This window comes from Quercus suber, unplaced genomic scaffold (genome assembly GCF_002906115.3).
Source record: "Quercus suber isolate HL8 unplaced genomic scaffold, Cork oak 2.0 scaffold_555, whole genome shotgun sequence".
Lineage (NCBI taxonomy): Eukaryota > Viridiplantae > Streptophyta > Magnoliopsida > Fagales > Fagaceae > Quercus > Quercus suber.
This window is the reverse complement of record NW_027070003.1, coordinates 323,075-335,319: the sequence shown is the minus strand read 5'-3', so window position 1 is coordinate 335,319 and position 12,245 is coordinate 323,075. Positions and strand designations below refer to the sequence as shown.

General features: G+C 35.8%; 1 long non-coding RNA gene across 2 annotated transcripts; it reads right to left on the bottom strand.

The window, feature by feature from the left end:
* Positions 1-3,485: 3,485 nt before the first annotated feature.
* Positions 3,486-5,068, bottom strand: LOC111986138 (uncharacterized). Of its 2 annotated transcripts, XR_010625307.1 has the most exons (4): positions 4,973-5,068; positions 4,830-4,872; positions 4,665-4,712; positions 3,486-3,736 (listed from the first exon to the last, which is right to left on the bottom strand). It is a non-coding gene; the product is annotated as an uncharacterized LOC111986138 (long non-coding RNA). The 2 variants fall into 2 exon arrangements; XR_010625306.1 differs by having other exon boundaries at positions 4,830-5,068.
* Between the last annotated feature and the right edge of the window lie 7,177 nt (positions 5,069-12,245).

The window sequence follows — 12,245 nt, the reverse complement described above, 5'->3', positions numbered from 1 at the left end:
TATTAGAGTTTTGGATTAAAGTCATGATTTTCGTTTTAATCGGTATAAGATTTGCTTTTTTTACTTGAAATTTGATTTTAGATTTTATCGGTTTTATGGGGTAATTTGCTGAAATTTAATTTAGAACAAACTTAAAACCCAAATCTCATCCTTTCCTATAAAAATAAATAAATAAATAAATCTATTTTCCCAAAATAGATTTCGAGATTTTTCAATTGTTCACTCAAGCGAATTATGCTGAGATTTCTTAATCGTTTCAGCAACATCGTCCAATCGTTCGTTCCGCCACGCAAGCCACTAGAGTCATTGTTGGATCCTACGTTTCTTGATCTCAAGGTTTATTTCTCTTGATTTTTTTTTCCCCAAAATGGATTTTGAGATACTAACTTTTCATGTAATTTTGAAAATTGGCTTTTAACCCTTGTCATTTAGATGTATCTACTCTATCTTTTGATGAGAGAAGTAGATAGATTTTCATGAAGTTGTACTAGTTTTTGTGGGTTTGGATCCACGTTTACGTTTTGCGCAAATGCGCGTTTTACTTCTTTTTTTTTCACGCATTTAGCTCAGCAAAACTGAAAGTATGACAGTAGTTGTATTATTTGACTTTTTAACTCACTTTCAGCCACATCGGTGGGTTCTATGCACTGTTTACGAGACCCACAAACTTCACTTTTCAGCAATTTTTTCATTAAAAGTAGATCTCACGGTACTATTCACACATTTAAAAATTGTTACAGTATTTTTACTTTTCAGTTTTTAGCAAATTAAGTTGTATCCAAACGGACCTTTTATTTGAGTTCTTCCAATCTTTCTAGTTGTTGGGTGTATATTGCTGTTAATCTAATGAATTTTTTTTTTTTTTTTTTTTTTCATCTACACTTTGGTTGCTTCTTATTCTTCTTCTTTCTTTCTTCTGCCTTCACACTGGTGATGGCAAAGATGGCAATCACACTGGTGACGGCAAAGATGGCGCAGAGATGGCGGAGGCCCAATAATGATATTAGAGATTTGGATTAAAGTCATGATTTTCGTTTTAATCGGTATAAGATTTGCTTTTTTTAATTGAAATTTGATTTTAGATTTTATCGGTTTTATGGGGTGATTTGCTGAAATTTAATTTAGAACAAACTTAAAACCCAAATCTCATCCTTTCCTATAAAAATAAATAAATAAATAAAATCTATTTTCCCAAAATAGATTTCGAGATTTTTCAATTGTTCACTCAAGCGAATTCTGCTGAGATTTCTTAATCGTTTCAGCAACATCGTCCAATCATTCGTTCTGCCACGCAAGCCACTAGAGTCATTGTCGGATCCTACGTTTCTCGATCTCAAGGTTTATTTCTCTTGATTTTTTTTTCCCCAAAATGGATTTCGAGATTCTAACTTTTCATGTAATTTTGAAAATTGGCTTTTAACCCTTGTCATTTAGATGTATCTACTCTATCTTTTGATGAGAGAAGTAGATAGATTTTCATGAAGTTGTACTAGTTTTTGTGGGTTTGGATTCACGTTTACGTTTTGCGCAAATGCGCGTTTTACTTTTTTTTTCACGCGTTTAGCTCAGCAAAACTGAAAGTATGACAGTAGCTGTATTATTTGACTTTTCAACTCACTTTCAGCCACATTGGTGGGTTCTATGCACTGTTTACGAGACCCACAAACTTCACTTTTCAACAACTTTTTCATTAAAAGTAGATCTCACGGTACTATTCACACATTTAAAAATTGTTACAGTATTTTTAGTTTTCAATTTTTAGCAAATTAAGTTGTATCCAAACGGACCTTTTATTTGAGTTCTTCCAATCTTTCTAGTTGTTGGGTGTATATTGCTGTTAATCTAATGAATTTTGAGTTCTGTGAAGCATATATTAGCATGGAATAAAAGACAAACTATGAATGATAAAATCTTACTTTTTGGACAAAGATAGACTAAACATTGGCCTGAATTAGTGTTCTTTGAAACAATGAACCCATTCACACGTATATATGTCACACCCATAAAGTAGAAATTTTAATATTAGTCAAAAGATCTATTGGTTAGTGCAGGAAATTTTTAATATCAGTCAATAGTGCAGGAATTTTTTAGCATGGGCTCAAGACAGTTGGCCATTATTGGCCTCAAGTTTATTGATTAATTGGAGCTATTGGTTAGGATCCAAAATTCAGGGATTGGCCATATAATCTTACTTTGTGTCAAAGCCCTTTACAAACTCATTGAAAAGTTGTACTAGTATTTTTAGCATGTACAATGATCTCTCTGTGAATTATAACATCATGTTTATTGTGGGTAAAGAAAATGCAATAGAGTTATAAGTTGATAACTGACAAAGTTTGAAAATTCTAGAAATTTTCCCTTTCATCTCTTTTCCTTGGAAACCCAAATTCTATTGATAAGTAACATAGAAGACATTATTTGTCATTTTCCCACTCAGCAATATGTGGCTCATTTTTTTTTTCTTTTTTGGTAATTCAGGTATTTTTTCAAAAAACATACAAAGAGTCTAAAGACTCATGTCAGGACATTACACCCTTTGCTACAACTCACCAACCAATCTAATGAACAAGATTCAAATGAGACAAGACCAAACAAGGGAGAGACTATAAGCAGAGACAAGCATGATCACTACCTAGATTAAGACAATTATATACCAATAATGAAATTTACAAAACTCATTTCATGAAACCCCCAAAATACAACAAAAATACAATAAACCCACCTAAATTTCCTCTTAAATAGAGCAATTCAAAAGTGACCCAACTGAAAAATCTTACAAATCATGTTAAATAAACCATAAGTCTTAGATATTATCAAACTCTAAAGTCACCATCCTTATCTCCATCTTTGCGCACACACAGTGAACCACCAAGTCACCAACCCATTGACACAAAAAACCCTTCAAACCCACAGAAAACCTATACCCTCAAACCCCAATTAAAAACCCTATACAGCATATACCCTCAAACCCCAATTAAAAACCCTATACAGCATATGTTGTTGCTATGGAGAGTGGGATAGTAGAAAGGACGACAACAATGGCAGGAAATTTTGCGGCTTGTGGCGGCTTATTGCAGCATGGGTAGTGAGGTGCTAGGTGTACTTCTTTGTTCTTGAAGACTTGAACAATAGAAAGAAGAGGTTTGAGATTTTGATTTGTTTTGATTTCTGAAATAGGATTATGTGTAGAAAGATGTATTTAATTTTTTAGTTAAAGGCTGATGTGGCATTATATTATTGGTGGCATGATTCAAGGGGTTTATGCCACATTCGAACATAATTTAAACTCTTCTAATATATACTATCTTACATGATCTTATGTTAGTATCTTAATATTCTATCCTAATTGACTTTTACTTCCCTTTTATACTCTTGAAATTTTTCAAAATTTTCGTATATTTTACGCTTTAAATATGTGTCCATATTGTGAATGTAACAAAATATTTCATTTCTCTAATATAACATACATTAGTACATGTCGTTGTTAGGAATTGGGAGTTCACACACCTTAATTCAAACCTAGATCCTTATCTCCCTCATCACCAGTATCATCAATACTCAACTCAACATGATCCTTAAGTGAGACATTGGAAATTAAGTAGGTTTTGAACCCATAACCACATCATCTATCTATTCTTATGTAAAAAGAAAATATGAATTGAGATAGAACTCACTGGCATAGTTGAACCTTGCAATAAGTAAAGTACCACAGCACGGGACAGGATCTAATCCAAAACTATGCCATAAAAACAAGCTCAACTTGGTAAGAGCTAGAATTATATGTAAATGGAACAAAAACTGGGAAATGTGACACAATTAGAGATACATGTAAACACGGAATAAAATGCAAAGAGAGATGATATATATTATATAAATGCAAAATAACATTCAAAGTAAACAGATGATGTGTCATGTGTCATCCTGAACCTATAAGCAAATTTGGCCTACCAGGCAAGAGGATTGCAAATTACAACTTGTATCTTATCTCTTGTCCAATAAAACAGACAAGAAAGGAGTACAGTCATCTTAGTCTCACTATTAGTATAAAATTAACTAATCTGATCAATGGAGGCTCCAATTCCCTAGTAGTCTAGAAAGCTGATTATTTTCCTACTCTCTACATATTGCATGATTAAGTATTTTCCGAATGCCTACATTAATTAGCTCAACTAAGAGTCAGTTAACAAAAAGGGTTTGAAAGTTCTAAAGTTAATTTTCCTAACACTTAAAAATATGTTTCTTTTCCACTCTTCTTTTTATGGAAGGGGTCCAAGAAAGACCAACACATAATTAACACAACTGCCAATAATAATCTAGAAATTTTATAACGAAAGAGACATTGTCCTGTTTAAGCTGAGTATCGCAGCAATTACAATCTCTTGGAATATGTCACTACGTATGATCAAAATTTAGAAGCTACAACATGATTACCTATTTCTCAGTATAACATTGATGATAAAAGTATTTCATGAATAACAAAAAGTAGATTCATAACATAAAGAATGTTGATTTTTAACTGTTTACTTTGAGATGAAGTTTATTTCATTACCTATATATACTATACTAGTATGAAAGAATGAAAGAACTGAAAAAGTGCATTTGAGCCAGAGCCTTATAAAAAAAAAATATCAAATAGCTAAAAAGCATTGCTTTAGGGAGCTTACTGCACGTAGCAGAGTCCTCCAGTCTCTTTCTCAAATATTCTTAATGGCCTACAACAAAATCACCAAATCCATTAACTTTTAACACGCAAAACCAAGCCTTATCTGCACTATTCATACAAATTATTTGACATAGTGGAGAGGAAAAAAATAAAATAAAATAACCACCTCGTCAAGCAATTTTTGCTTGGCCTCTACTTCTGAAGAATCTCTACGAGAATAAACACCATATAAACAAAATTTCATACACCCGCAAAATAAATAATGAATATATAAATACATATCAAAGCAATAAATTTATCAAACAAAACCTTCCCACTATACGACCCACACAGCAACGGCATTTTGCGCATACACTCTTCTCCTTACAACCTACATCCACATCAACCCAATGCCTAAATTCTAGATTAACCAAAACCTAGTAGCAAAAAAATAAAATAAAATAAAAACTTTGCCCAAAATTCAATTCAGTCCAATAACTTACAATTTATTCATTTCAGTCTGTTAGGTTCTAAGGTCTTAGGATTTTATGTATTTAGAATTCTAATTTGTAATGTTGGCAAACCATGATCAAAACATTGTATGGTGTCTTCTTTAGACTTGCTCAAAGTTGGTTTAATATTGTAAAGTTGGAATCGAGTGGCTGCAGAAGTACTTGGGACTCTCGGCCTGGCTCGATCGATCGAAGAATAGACTCGATCGATCGAAAATCGCACAGGTTGAATTTTCTGCAGAATTTCCAACTCAGCCCTACTTCATTAAACGTTTAGGGTTTTATGTTTTTACCCTAGGTATATAAATAAAACCCTAGCCACGTTTTTGAAGGTTGTCCATATTGTATTGTTGCTCATACATTGCTGTTTTGTGTGAATCTCGTGTGAGATCTTTGAGGAGCTTTCCTTTACACAAAACTTAGGGTTTTCATGGTGGAGATGATTTCAACATCTTGAAGATCATTACTGTTGCAACCATTGGAACTTAAAAGAAAAGCAAGCGGGGAGCTTGTAGCTGATTGAAGAATTCAAGAAAGAAGTAGTCCGTGGATTCGGAGCCTGCGCGTGGTCGTGTCAGGAAGTTCTACTGGTGGGTAGCATTAGGAAGTCGAGCGGGGAGCTTGTAGTCCTTTTGTACGAACTTCAATTCTTTCATAGTGAATTCAGGTTAGCCTTGAGGATCGGTGGGTCAAATCCTCCCCAGGTTTTTACCGTGTGGTTTCCTGGGTGATCATATCTTGTGTTATTTATTTTCCGCTGCATTATATCTTGATATGATTGTTTGGATTGTTTTAACCTAGAATTGCTTAATTTGACTAAGTAACAACTTGGCTAATTAATCTAGGCTACGCAATCTGTGTGTTTAAGGGGTCTAAAACCGTTCAAGTGGTATCAGAGCTGGTAGCTCTTTTTGTTTGAGATTTTTAATCTCTGAGCTGATCCTTGACCCCTGTTGTCATGGAGCATGGACACTCTCTGTTTGTTCCTCCTCATTTTGATGGGAACAACTATGCCTATTGGAAAGTAAGGATGAAAGCATTCCTGAAATCCATTGATGAAAGGGTTTGGAATTCCGTTGAATACGGATGGGAGAAGCCCGCTACTCCTGTGAGTGAGTGGCAAACTTCTGAAAAAGAAGCAGCAAGCTTCAATAGCAAAGCTATGAATGCTATCTTTAATGCTGTTTCTATGGAGGAATTTAAGAGAATCTCTAATGTTGAGGTTGCTCATACTGCTTGGAAAATCCTCCAAACTGTGCATGAAGGCACAAAGGCAGTTAAGATAAACAAACTGCAGCAATTAACTTCTAGGTTTGAAAACATTAGGATGTCTGATGATGAATCCTTTGATGAATTTTATGCCAAACTGAATGATATTGTTAATTCTGCTTTTAATTTGGGTGAAATCTATGATCAACCTAAGATTGTTAGGAAGATTCTTAGATCTTTAACTGAAGACTTTAGACCCAAAGTGACTGCCATAACTGAAAGCAAGGATGTGGACTCCATCCCTGTTGATGAGCTTGTAGGATCTCTTCAATCCTATGAGTCTGACCTACCTAAAGTGAACAAATCCAAATCAATGGCTCTTAAGTCAGTTGATGATGTTGATGGTGGTGGATTTGATGATGAGCTCTCTGCTACAGAGATTGCCTATCTTGCCAAAAACTTTAAGAACTTTCTTAGGAATACAAATAGAAAGGCAAGAGGTACTTACACTGCTGAACCTAGAAATTTTAGGAAGAATGATCCCACTAAGGTTAACAATTTTGAAAAACCTAGAGAAAATTCTGGTCAATCTTCTAATAACTCTTTGGGTCCTCAGTGTTTTGGCTGTCAAGGGTATGGTCATGTGAAGTCTGAATGTCCTACATTCTTAAGGACTAAGGGTAAAGCTATGGCTGTAACCCTTAGTGATAATGAGGTTTCTGATGATGAGTCCGGTGGTGACGAGGATGGAAACTTCATTGCTTTCACGGCTACTGCTATAGTCAATGAAGGCATATCTGCTGAAGAGAACCCTTCTGATGGGGAACTCTCTGAAGATGCAGATCTTCAAGAGGCCTATAACAAACTTTGCAAAATTGCTGCAAAGGATGCTATGAAAGTTGAACTTGGCCTAAAGAAAATTGATTCTCTTGAGCTTGAAAAGAGAAATTTGCTTGTTAAACTGTTTGATGCAAATGAACTTTTGAACAATGTTAAATCTGAGAATATGCTTTTGCTTGATAAAGTTAGAACTTTGGAACATGATTTATCTGTTGCTAGATCTGCTAGTTCTAAACTTGATCACATGCTGAATGTTCAAAAGTATCCTTCTGATAAAACTGGGTTAGGATATGTTGAAAGCATCTTTGATACTGGACCACATTCCACTACTTTTGTTCCTTCTTCTTCTTCTGGACCTTCTGTGAGTGAGGTTGTGAGTGATACTGTCAAACCACCTGTGAGTGAGGTAGTTAAACCTGTAGAAGTTTCACCACCTAAGAAGACTAGGGTAGACTTAAGAGAATCTAAACCTAAGGAGCCTACCAAATCTAAGGACAAGATGCATGGTAAACCTGCGTGGGTTTGTCATTATTGTGGTAAGTCTGGACATATTCGTCCTAACTGTTACAAGCTTCAAGCTGATAAGAGAGCAAATAAACCAAAAGTGCCTGTGCCTCAAGCACAAGATCCTATGGCATTAATTGGTGAATTGGTAAAGGTGTTAAACCTTTATTCCAATCATGGAGTTGGGAATCACTCAAATGTGAATAAGAACTCCAATGCTCATGGTGCATCTAAAAAGTTTTGGATGCAAAAGACTCGAAATACTTGAGTCTTTCTGACATGGTCCTTGTGCTTCATTGCTCTATTCTTTTGTGACCATTGTTTTTTTTTTTTTTTGTGTTTTCTTTGTTCTAGGACTTGCATTGCATTACATTCATGCATTTCATTCTAGGATTTATTTGTTTTCCTTTAAATAAAAAAAAAAAAAAAAAAAAAAAAAGGAAAAGAAGGAAGCAAAATTTATGTTGAACATAATGTTCTTGATTTTTGAAAAACAAGGTTGGTCAATTTATTTACACATAACATGTCTTATGTACCTTGTTTAGCTTGGATGAGCTTACTTTATTGCACTTTACTAGTTTGAGCTTTGTAGTGCATGTTGTGTGGGAAAGATGTTTATGGTGTTTATCACTTTGTCTTAATCTTGAAGTCACATGTTATTTGACTGTCGGACTTGATCCTTTTGAGAAAGGCATAAATAACCATCTCACCACTGTTCACTAGCCAATCATGAACACCTTAGTGCATATCATAAGATTCTGTGCTCGAGAAAGTGTAGCACATGCACAAAAAGAACATAAGGTGTAGCCTCAAAATAAATTAAAACTGGTGTGTACTATTAGGCTTGATGCCAATTCACTTAATTCAAACCGGTGTGTACTATTAGGCTGAATGCCATCTCATGCAAATAAGAGGCAAAAATACAAGAAACTTACATGATTGCAAGCTTTTGTTCTAGGAGATGTGGGAGTTATAGGATGTAACTCTTTAGGTGATAGTCTCTTTTGAATTCTATGTGATGAATTTTGTAGACTTTGTGATTGATTGCTATTCACATATCACCTCACATGTATCTCAAGTTTTTGCTAGTATCACACACGACACAAGTTACTCTTTGTTAAACACTGTACATGCTAGTGTGTGTTTTTGGTCTGACCAACCAAGTTTGAAAATATCTTGAGATTTATGCACAACATATTTGTTGCTTGAGAAAATATAATGGGAGGTTGATTGCAATTTGTTTAAGAATATTGGGTTCAAAATTTTGGGTTTTTGAAAAAGCATTCCATCTCATACTCATGCATTTTGTTTCTTCAATTTAATGCTTTGAGGAGTTATTTTCAAAATTCGGCTTGTGTCTTTCAAAAACTGTGATTTTTCCAAAATTTAGTGAGCCTCTGCCCATTTCGATCGATCCAACCTATTTTTCGATCAATCGAAAAAGTGCTCTCATTTGTCTTAAAATGACTGTGCTTTTCGATCGATCGAATGTAATTTTCGATCGATCGAATATCGTGGAAAAGCTTTTTAAAAGTTCAGTTCTGACTTTTTCAAAGGTGCTATTCAAATTTTTTTTCAAACTTTTCTCTCTCTCCGCGTTGGCAAGGCTCCACACCTCAGGATTTTTGTCGTTTTCCTCCGTTGTTTTTGCAAAATCTCTCTTTCCTCAAGCCGGTAAGACTCTTTTGCCCTTCCTTTTGATGTTATTTTCATTATTTCATGCATAAATCCATGCATTTAAGGGTAATTTTCGGACTTGATTCTTTTTGGATTTTCTGTTGATTCAAACCTTATTTTATGAAATTGATCATTGGGTTTTTGTGGGGACACATTATATTAATGATCCTTGGTGGTTAATTTGATCAATTTTGTGTTTTGTGAAAAATTGAAAATTCTAGGGTTTGTTCTTGATCCGAATTGGGGCTTTTGTTAAATTGGGTAGAATTTGATGAAATTGGCTTGTTGTGTTGGTGTAATTAAGCATTATAATCTATGTGCTGTGTTTTGTAATGCTCAATTCATCAATTTGTTGCAAAATTTTCAAGTGGTTTTTTAAAATTTTGGGATTTTTGATAGAAATTCCTTGTTCAAGCCAATTTTGTCCAATTACTCTCAATTAAACTTAATTTGTCACTGCATTTAGATCATGCATCACAACATTTTATTGTTCATGCATCATATAGATTTTTGTTCTATATTATTTATTGTGCTAATTTGCAGTCTGCCCTTGGTTTTGTTTTCTCTTGTTTCTTTGTGTTTTTCTCTTTGTGTCTCTGTCCTTTCCTTAGCACTATGCCTAGGAAAACTAGAGCCCGTAGGAGTGTTCCCTCACCTTCTCCTTCACCCCCTCCATCCTTTGATAGTGAGAGGTTTCCGAGTGAGGAAAACCAAGAGACTTTTGAGAAACTGACCGTTAAGAGAAAGATTTGGGCTGAGCGTTCTGTGCTGTTAGATGAGCTTGATCCTGCCATTAGGGCAAATTTTGAGCGTCGGGGTTGGTTACCCTTGGTGGATGTTTCTGATCCTCCTCCACCTTCTGCCTTGATTAGAGAGTTCTATTCGAACATCTCTATCCGCGTCTATGATTCCAACACTCTAGTTAAGAGTTGGATACGAGGCGTAGAGTACACCATTACTCCTCGGGTAGTGGCTGATGCTCTAGGGGTACCTTTGGTCCAGCATCCTGTCTATCCTTATGATGAGTCTCCCGAGATTAGCGATGTTTTGTCATACGTCACTGGTACTACTGTCCAGTGGGGTTCTGATCCTCGGATCACTTCTGCTGAGCTCTCTGGGTTGCACTATCTGTTCTTTCGGATAGCTTGTCATTCGATCTGGCCTATTTCCCATGTTCACACCATTCCTCTTGAGAGGTGTGTTTTTCTGTACGCTCTTGTTACTGATGCTCCTATTAGTTTTCCCCATCTTTTTCTTCGTTCTTTGAACGAAGTTTATAGGAGTTCATCTACTGCTCATGCTCTTGTTCATCCTATTTTCATTCATAGGATTCTTCTCTTTCTTGGTCTTGATGACTTTCCTTCCTCTGAGCCCGTCCATGTGATAGGTCCTATAGGTGCGTCTTTTCTTAGACAGAGGGCCGCTCATCTTCGAGCTGGTTCTAAACACCCTAGATCTGAGCCCTCTAGTAGCGCACCTCCTCCTTCTTCTTCTGCAGGTCTTGCTGGTGAGGATATTCCTATTCCTGTTGTTGATGATGCTGCTGCTGCTGATGTTCCTCCACCTCCTTCGGCCGACTTTGATGTTCGTCGTACTTTGGAGACTGTCATGACTGTTCAGCAGGCTCATGGTCAGATTTTGGTGGACTTGCTGGATGAGATGCGTGCTCTCCGAGCTGATCTTGCGCGTCTTCATTCACCCTCACCACCTCCTTTTGATGGCGACTTGTGATTGCCCTTTGGCATTCCGTCACAAAAAGGGGGAGTGGAGTTTTGACTTGTAGTAGTGTTTTTGTTGTTAGGGGGAGATTTTTTTTGTTTTAGAGGAGCTTGTGGAGTTTTTAGATTGTATCTATGTGCTTCACTTTGTATATCATTTTTGGGGATATTCATGTTAGGGGGAGTAACATTGATTGATATACATGATATTTTTTATTGATTCTTGTTGCTTTATGATTCACTGCGTATTGATTTATATTTATGACTTGTTCATTTTTATATGTCTTTATTTTGTGTTGTGTGGATCTTACAAGAATGTTATACCTGTTGTTTTACTCTTTACTGTCACACATGCGTTTATGCGTTTGTTGAGTATTTCAGGATTATACAGGTTGATTCAACTAAGCTGCTGTCTACACTTGCAACTATGGATAGTAGTTAGGCTGAATTGAATTTTATGAGCATTATCTTTGTAAAGGGCTTTTTATTTGTAAAACTTTGAGCTGTTAATTAGGGTTTTGTCACGGATTGCCAAAGGGGGAGTTTGTTAGGTTCTAAGGTCTTAGGATTTTATGTATTTAGAACTCTAATTTGTAATGTTGGCAAACCATGATCAAAACATTGTATTTAGTCTTATTTAGACTTGCTCAAAGTTGGTTTAATATTGTAAAGTTGGAATCGAGTGGCTGCAGAAGTACTTGGGACTCTCGGCCTGGCTCGATCGATCGAAGAATAGACTCGATCGATCGAAAATCGCACAGGTTGAATTTTCTGCAGAATTTCCAACTCAGCCCTACTTCATTAAACGTTTAGGGTTTTATGTTTTTACCCTAGGTATATAAATAAAACCCTAGCCACGTTTTTGAAGGTTGTCCATATTGTATTGTTGCTCATACATTGCTGTTTTGTGTGAATCTCGTGTGAGATCTTTGAGGAGCTTTCCTTTACACAAAACTTAGGGTTTTCATGGTGGAGATTATTTCAACATCTTGAAGATCATTACTGTTGCAACCATTGGAACTTAAAAGAAAAGCAAGCGGGGAGCTTGTAGCTGATTGAAGAATTCAAGAAAGAAGTAGTCCGTGGATTCGGAGCCTGCGCGTGGTCGTGTCAGGAAGTTCTACTGGTGGGTAGCATTAGGAA